The sequence below is a fragment of the Rhincodon typus genome, chromosome 37 (assembly GCF_021869965.1).
Source record: "Rhincodon typus isolate 14 chromosome 37, sRhiTyp1.1, whole genome shotgun sequence".
Classification (NCBI taxonomy): domain Eukaryota; kingdom Metazoa; phylum Chordata; class Chondrichthyes; order Orectolobiformes; family Rhincodontidae; genus Rhincodon; species Rhincodon typus.
The window spans coordinates 4,388,236-4,397,016 of record NC_063368.1 but is presented as its reverse complement, the minus strand read 5'-3'; the positions used below and the strand labels follow the sequence as shown (position 1 = coordinate 4,397,016).

At 39.8% G+C, this 8,781-nt stretch overlaps 1 protein-coding gene across 1 annotated transcript in view; it reads left to right on the top strand.

Moving 5' to 3' along the window:
• The first annotated feature begins 1,112 nt into the window (after nt 1-1,112).
• Nucleotides 1,113-8,781, top strand: part of LOC109934931 (meiosis inhibitor protein 1) — a 55,282-nt gene continuing 47,613 nt past the window's right edge. The window contains exon 1 of the mRNA XM_048617336.1: nt 1,113-1,180. The gene's annotated coding sequence lies outside the window, so the exon portion shown is untranslated. The remainder of the gene's footprint in view (nt 1,181-8,781) is intronic.

The window sequence follows — 8,781 nt, the reverse complement described above, 5'->3', positions numbered from 1 at the left end:
GCTGGAATTTCTGTGGCAAGCAACTCATCTCCTGACTCCTTAAAACATACCCAATATCTCCAAGACACAAATCGAAAGTGCTTTAGAATATTGTCACCTTGCCTGGATGAATGCAGCTCCTGTGTATCACCTTAAACATTCACTTCCTCTACCACTGACACAGTGGCTGCAAAGATGCACTGCAGCAATTCACCAAGTCTGTTACAGTAACACCATCCAGGCAATGTGGCTGTTTGGACCAGGAACAATTCAGAAAAGGGTCAGGTAGACATTACCCCGAAATTGAGCTTCTGGTGGCAGGTAGAGGACTGCAAAAGAGCAAGAGGGTCCTACTGTCCTGTTTATTGGATGCAATGCAGAAAATTACCTGTTAAATTTTCACCGAATGAGAATTAGGAAAAGCAAAATGGCTAACAGATCCTGGGAGACAGTTGAGCTCAATAATGGCTGAAAACTATAACAACATCCACAACATACAATTGTTTACATGCAGTGTTTCTATCTGAAACATTTGTATATGATTTGCATTAGGAATGCTTGCATTGTATCAGCAATAAATTTCAAAGGATGAAATCATTAGCAAAAGTACTATTTGCAAAGTAACTGTGTAGCATGTGCTACTTAGTTTGTATATGTATTTATATACAATGTTGAGTATTGGCTGAAGTTAGCTGCATAATTGAGACATGGGCTATAGTTTACTGTTCTGTGGTCTAATTATTAATATGTCAATGCCAAGAAATTATTTATCTTATAACAGTTAGGCCTTGAAATATCTGTAAACATCAATATATAAATGATTAATGCATTGGGTTGTAATTTTCTTGTCTGGTATTTTAACAGGAATAGCTTGCTTAGAAAACAAAGGGTTGAACATCTATTAAAATAACTTCAGAGTCTTAGGCATTGATTGGTGTTTGAATTAAGTCATGACATATTCCTGGGAGTTCAAGATCAACTATTTATATGTATGTGTCCGTAGTCAAGTATTCAAGTATATTTTAGAATGTTTCACTTTTTTTGCTTCTTTAGATTTTTTTCAGAAGGTCCTGTGTTCACAGCTATCAGTAACTTCTTAAACAAATCCTTAGCTCAAGGGCATTCACTTCCACCGTTTGTACTTAGAGCCGCCCTCTATCTGTTGTCTGTATGTCAAGAAAAGTGCAGCAGACTGGACTGGGTAAATGAATATTTTTGTTGTTTGCTGTGTGTTGAATTACTTCTTTTGGTGGCTTGAGTGTTTACGGTATTTTTATGTAGTGCCAAAATCAGCAACTTTATAAAACAAAAATACTTAAAATTTATGTTAAGATAACAATAGGGAATATATCACCAAGGACTGAGACTGATCTTTATTCAACAGAAATCCTAAACTTGAGAAGCATAATGATTTTGTGCATGGCTGTGACTTTCACTTTTTCTCTCTAACAAATTATGTTTATAAAGCATCTAAATACAGGGAACAGTGAAAAGTACTTAACAAAGATTTAGGGAGAAATAGAGTAATTGAGCCAAACAGTAAGATATTAGGAGATGTGTCTAAAAGTTTGATGAAATAGGTGGGTTGAGTATTTTAATGGAACAGGTGGGTGGACTGAGGCTTTTATGGGAATAAATGGAGAGACAGAAGGGGTTAAATTGGTTAATTATTGAAAAGAAGTGTAGTAATCATGTTTCACAGTTGTTTTCTACCCTTTCAGTGTTATGCAAACAGCATATCAACTTTGTGCTGCCTGCTCAGTGTTACAATTGCTTTGTTCAGCTATTACTCCCAACATTGTGTAAACAGCCAATGAACAATGTTAAGAGGCCGGGCAACACTTAAACCTAGCTCTTCACCATGAGAGGTTTTAATGGCTTAAATAAGTGCTAGGGTCATTCTACAAGTGAACCTAACTTGGGAAAGAATGAAGAAAGGCTGATCACAAGAGAACACAGGCACCAAGATTATTGGATGCTCTGCTTCATTGAAGAATTGTGAAGAAGAAGAGATGTCCAGTTTCCTCAGCAGGAGACCCTCCAAGTTCATGGGAAGGTGGGAACAAAAGATAGCTGTAAAGATTGATGTCGGGAATACAGCTCCAAGAAAATGGATACAATGCAAGAAGAAGTTTAGTTATCCCATATGAGTATAGCAGAAAAGAGTAACATGTTGTAGATGTTTATCTTGAACTTAAAATGACAGATGCAGAATTTCAAATGATGACAACGTTTTATACCACAGGAATAAAGGATGAAAAGGGATTTTGTAAGAAATAGGATGAGAGGGAGCGAAGGCGATTAACATTGCAAAAGTAGCCTTTCACAAGATCACCAGAATAGCCTGCTCCTAAGATCATGTTGATCCCAACCCCTGTTACAAACTACACAGCGCCTGAATCATTTGTAGATCAAAGATCTGTTTATAACTCCATCTTGAATATATTCAATGCTCCAGCCTTAACTGCTCTCTGGAATAGAGAATGCCAAAGATTAAGATTCTCAGAGAAGATATTTCACCTCATTCACATCTTAAATGAAAGACCCATTTTGAAACTCTGTCCCCCAGTTCTAGATTCCCACACAAGTGAAACATCCTGAGATTTGCATTTTAATCAATTGAATCTTGCATCTCCTTTCTAACTAATTACAGATTTAGCAGGAGGGAGTCAGCCAGCCATTTTAGGTTTGGGAATTTTTCCATCAGTTCTATGATCCTTTGATCTTACACTGATAAATTCTGTGCCTTGATACCTCCTCTCCCACTACACCTGAGGAAGGAGCGACACTGCAAAAGCTAGTGTTTTCAAATAAACCTGTTGAACTATAACCTGATATCATGTGATTTTTGACAACACCGGCACCTCCACATCATAGGTTCAGCAGAAAATACACTGGAACCAATCCCTTCATTTCTTAGGGACCGACTGCTTTCTTCCTTTTTTTATACATGTAAAATGTTTTTGCTGTTTTTATATTTATTAATGGCTGAACTCTGATTTCAAATTATAATTTCTCCCTGTTTATTATTCTTTTAGTCATTTTTTGCTGTTTCTAATTTTTTTAATCTTCTGACCTCCCACAAGTCCTTGCAGCATAGTATGCCTTTTCTTTCAATTTCATAACATACTGAACATCCTTAGCCACACATGGTGCATCTTCCCAGAGATTACTTCATTCTGTTGCATATGAATTCTTCTTAAAGTGTTATGGATTATGTCTTCATATGTCATCATCATCATTAGTGGTTCCTCACAGACGAGGATGACTCTCTTCCACTGTCAGGGTGAGTCCATAGGTGGCCATACAGACCAATGTGGCTACCACAGGCTCTGTTACACTTGAGATAAAAGATGGTTACGGGAAGGGGTGGGTGAGGTGTTGGTGTGGCAGCAGTCTCTTTTTGCTGTTTTCGCCTGGCTTCCGCTTTTTCCCAATAGCGAGTCTCGAGGTGCTCAATACCTTCCTGGATTCACCTCCTCCACTTTGGGTGGTCTTGGGCCAGTGATTCCCAGTGTCTGTGGGAATGCCGCACTTCACCAGTGAGGCCGTGAGGGTGTCACTGAAGCACTTCCTCTGTCCACCTGGGACTCGCCTGCCATTTTGAAGCTGGGAGTAGAGTAGCTGCTTGGAGAATCTTGCGTCAGTCATGCTGACAACATGCCCAGCCCATCATAGTCAATCAAAGGTGTCAGTGCTTCGATGCTGGGGATGTTGGCCTTGTCGAGGACTCTGATGTTGGTGCGTCCTTTTTCCCAGCAGATTCACAGGATCTTGAGCAGGCAATGTTGGTGGTACTGCTCCAGCGCCTTGAGGTGTCTGCTGTAGACAGTCCACGTCTCAGAGCCATATAGGAAGGTGGGAACCACCACAGCTCTGTGAACCATGATCTTGGTGTCAGAACTGATGTTGTCCTCAAACACCCTTTTCCTCAGGCTGCTGTAGCACGCTGAATGCGGTGCTAGATCTCTTCATCAATAGTTACTTTGGCCAACAGAACACTCCTTAGGTTTTGGAAGTGGGTCAATGTATGCCACTACTTACTTATTGTCTTAACCTTTAAAATCCATTTTCCCAGTCCAATATAGCCAATTTTGTCTCCATACTTTTGTAATCAACTTTTTAAAGTTTAAAATATTAGTTTCAGGCTCAAGTTGTGAATTTTTATTATGTTATGATTACTCTAATCTAGAATTTCCTCTCCTATGGGATCATTAATTATTCCTGTCTCAGTATATATTGTCAGGTCTAAAATTGTCTATTCCCTTGTTTGTTCCTGAACATATTGTTCTACCTGTCCTGAGTGCATTCTTTGAACTCATTTTCAAGGTTACCTTTGCAAATTTGATTTGCCGAATCTATATGTGGTGCAATTTTTATCATCAAATGATTCAGGGGAAGTCTGTGGATATTCTGCACCTGGATCTCTTATGTCATCTGTATTATTGGTTAGTTTTTCCGATGCTGGATCTTATCTTATTTGCTGCTTCTGATTTTGGTTTCCTCATGCACATACATCTTACCACCTACAACTCTCATAGCCACTATCTCTTGCATTTGCTTTTCCCTTTGATCTTTTGCTGTCCTTTTCCTTCCATATCTCCTATGTCTGTATTTACTTCCTCTCCCCTTGTTGTTTACTTTTATTTCCACTTACCTTTACCCTTGCTTCACCACTGTTAACTTTTCCCTCAATTCATCTCTACTCACCCTTACTGATGCTTTACCTTGCTTTTTCTCTCTTCAGCTCTCCCTTCTGCTACTGTTACCATCTCTCTCCCCTTAACTCTTACCCCATCCCTCTCTTACTTCTCATGTCCAGCATTATGATATCATCTTAGCCTATCCCTGCCTTGCTGTCATAATTCCCATTCTTTGCCTTTCACTGCTGCCTCTTCCTCCTCCACAACAATTTACATTATAGAGTAACAAAAACAGAAAGTACTGGGGCAAGAATTCAGCAGGTTAGGCAGCATATGTGGAGAGAAACAGAGTTAACATGTCAGGTCCATGAGTGTTATTTTAACATATAAAACATTCCAAGGTGCTTCTAAAGAGCATATGGAAAAAAGATTAATACTAAGCAGAAGATAGAATGAATAGTGAGTAAAACTTGTTCATATAAGTGGAATTTAAGGAGCACTTTGAAAGAGGGAATGTGATATAGAGTCATAGAGATATATACACCATGGAAACAGACCCTTCGGTCCAAATCGTCCATGCTGATCAGATTTCCTATTTAAATCTAGCCCAGTTTGCCAGCATTTGACCCATATCCCTCTGAACCCTTCCTATTCATATACACATCCAGATGCCTTTTAAATGTTGTAATTGCACCAACCTCCACCACTTCCTCTGGCAGCTCGTTCCATATCTACACACCACCCTCTGTGTGAAAAAGTTGCTCCTTAGGTCCCTTTTAAATCTTTCCCCTCTCACCTTAAACCTATGCCCCTTAGAGCGCAAAATCCCTACAATGTGGAAGCAGGCCCTTAGGCCCAACAAGTCCACACCGACCCATCCCTCTATAGCCCACCTAAGCTCCACATCCCTGAACACTACGGGCAATTTAGCGTGGCCAATTCACCTAGCCTGATGCAGTAGAATAGGCTTAGCTTAGCAAACAATTCAAGTGGTTTGTAATACTTGATAATTTTCTTTCAAAGAAACTAGGCTACATTCAAGTGTGAATACAAGACACCTACTTCTACCAGAGAGGTCTTCCAGGACACACTTCACTGCTTGCATAATAATTGCAAAAATACAGTTTACTTGTCTCTGACTGAACATCAAATGTACTTCTGGTTTCAGCTTCATTGTAAGATGATGGAGAGCAGCAAATAACTATTGTAGTTCTGTTGTTGCCACCCAGTGATTCCTGTAAAATTCTGGTCGTTTTGCTGTCATGGTATGGTACATACGTAAAGTGTTTCAGAGAAAATAATGTCAGGGGTGTGGGCCAAGGCAGCTGAAGATACAGCCATCAAAAATGGGGCTAAAGAAGAGGACATTGCATGAAACAGTTGACTTAGAGAAACAGTATGGGGATTAAAAGACAAGCATGAGAATTTCAAATTGAAGGACTGATGCCAATGCCTTTACCGCTGAAGCAATTGTACCCCCTCCCCTCCCCATATCCCACTGGCTTGTGTTTGCTGTTGTGGTGCAAACTGTAGTTCCCATGCATTCAATTTCCTTTTTGTGTTCCACGTTCAGCTCCAAATCTCAATTTACACTTCCACTTTCAATAGAATGTCTGGACAATTGGTTGTTCTTCACCTGTGGGAAAGCAGCTGTTTACTTTTTTAAGATACCATAGTAAAATGTTGTTGTATAGTATGCCAGTGTCTTGATTTTGACTTGTGCTCCCGTCTTTTAATCAACTTTCTCTGTTTAATTTCATTTAATTGAGGGAATACTAATTGTGTTTGCAGTAACATTGATAAGGAGAAGGTACAAAATAGGAACAGGTTCCGTTATTTGGTCCTAAAAGCATCCTTGCCATTGGAAAGGACCATGGCAGTTTTTACTTCTCCTTCACCTTTCCTTATTTTCGCCATGACTCTTAATTCCTTCAGTGTACAAAAATCTATTGATCTCTTAAGTTGAATATATTCAATTGCAGAGCATCTATTGGCCTGAATTTCAGCTTAAATCAGCACACCTGACGGAGAAGGGGGTGTTAATAAGGCACATGAGCCTAGAGATTAGGATACCTCTCTATCCTGTAGAGCTTTAGCTCTATCATGACTGTGACTCTGCAGGGAGTTTGTTGTGTCAGCAGTTGGCTCCCTGCTTGGAATCTAACCTGATGAGGGGGTCACTACTGATGATGAGGTTGCTAGGAAATGGATGGAAGCGGAGGTGAGTGACCTTGGTTTAGGAATGTGACAGAAGATTGGAGGCCTTTAGCTAGGCAGGGTGGAAATGTGAAATTGGAGGTTTGGGTGGAGCGATGGGAATTGGGGCTTTGCGGGAGTGGGATCAGGGGACAGAGAACAAAATCTAAGGCTCCAGAGTTTCTTTTTGCGGGCAGGGGTAGTAGGCTGAGTAGGAGGCCTTAGGAGATGATGCCGAGAAAGAATTCTGAGGCATTGTAAAGATTGTTAAGGGGTGTGAGGAGTTTTGGAGCATGGTAATGCCCAATCCCAGACAGGCATGCTGTATGCTGTAGTTAAATGTAAAAGCACTCACCTCCTGGGAGAGCAGCCTTTGCCTGAGAGCTTTTGGTAGTTTTTCTGAGGTTTGGGACATCTAAGAGTATCTTTGTAAACTGCTTTGTATTTTCTGAGCAATTTCACTGTATTTCTCTGTTGATCTTTCTCCAGAAATGAAAGTACAATATCGGAATTCTGTAATATCTCTGAACTTTGTTAATCTAATAGTAGCATTCATCCTTCTTTCTTATATCTCCACCGAAAAATCAGTAAAGGCTCCAACAATAGCCACATTCGTAAAGTATAATAATGATAAAGCTCTTGGCAATCTGGCAGACAGGATGGAGAAGAATTTGGGTCAAGGTTCTGGCTTGTCTTTTGTCTCTTCTTGGAATTAAAATTTCCTTGTTTTTATGGCTAAAATTGCTTCATTGTTGTAAAAATAAAATTGTCTGGGTATTGAATTGAATTAACATGCTGTTTCAGCTCTAGAACCCGGGTTCAAACTAGTCCAGGGTGATAGACAAAATACACCATAATCTGCCAAATACAGGAGTCCACTACAAAATGAATTTGGCAGACTGAACAGGATTCTTACTAAATGATCCTACCAAACAAAACTGTGCCTAGTGTGGTGATAAATTAGTAATCCAACATAGGTGGGTAGTATGATAAATGGAAATTCATATGTAAACTTACTCATGTGGATTCTTTATTTGAAATGCATAAATTCTTATCAAATAAGTTTAATCTATTTTCTATATCTTTTAGGTGTCATTAAACTCCATATGTAAGCTCCTGGAGGGCATATCCAATTTCTCCTCTGTATATACTTGCCACCATCAAGTGCCGATGTTCTTTTTCCTCTACCCAGAGTTGACAGACAGATTTGGTTACTTTGTCTTGAAGTGCTGGTTTGCTCATGTTGATATCAGCTGTTTTGAGGATGAAAATCTGGTTCCTAACCTGCAGAGTGACACAAATTGCATGATGAATATTATACAAGGAAATCCAAATGTCCTCCTTATTCTGCTGGTAAATAATATTCCATATAATTACTGCCACTCGGGTGAAGATTGAAGATACTTTTACACTAATGTTTGGTATAATAAGTGACTGCTAGAAAATCCCTTGTTTGTTGCTGGGTGCTTCAACATTTATCACTGCTTAATATTCAGATGTAAATATAACTGAGTTACAATCTGGATTACTATCTCTAGACAAATTCAGTATCGGACAGGAACTAAATTCACTTTTAACTCATAGTGAGATCAAAAGGAGAGTTTGGCTTGTGAACCTTTCCTGTCACAGAGCTCCATCCCCGCTCCATGGATAAGCCCCAATCTGCTCAATCAGGATTTTCAGTTCCGTGTCCAAAGACCCATAAGCCTGTTAATGACAGTGCTTGAGCCTTCCCTGTTGGTCCTGCTACATGCTGTTGTCTGTCAGCACACTGGGTAGCTTCAATAGAAGTGTGGAGCTTACTGCTCCATAAAATTGGTGTTCATTTTTCATTGATAGTAGAAACTGCAGATGCTGGAGAATCTGAGATAACAAGGTGTAGAGCTGGATGAACACAGCAGGCCAAGCAGCATCAGAGGAGCAGGAAGGCTGACATTTCGGGCCTAGACCCTTCTTCAGAAAT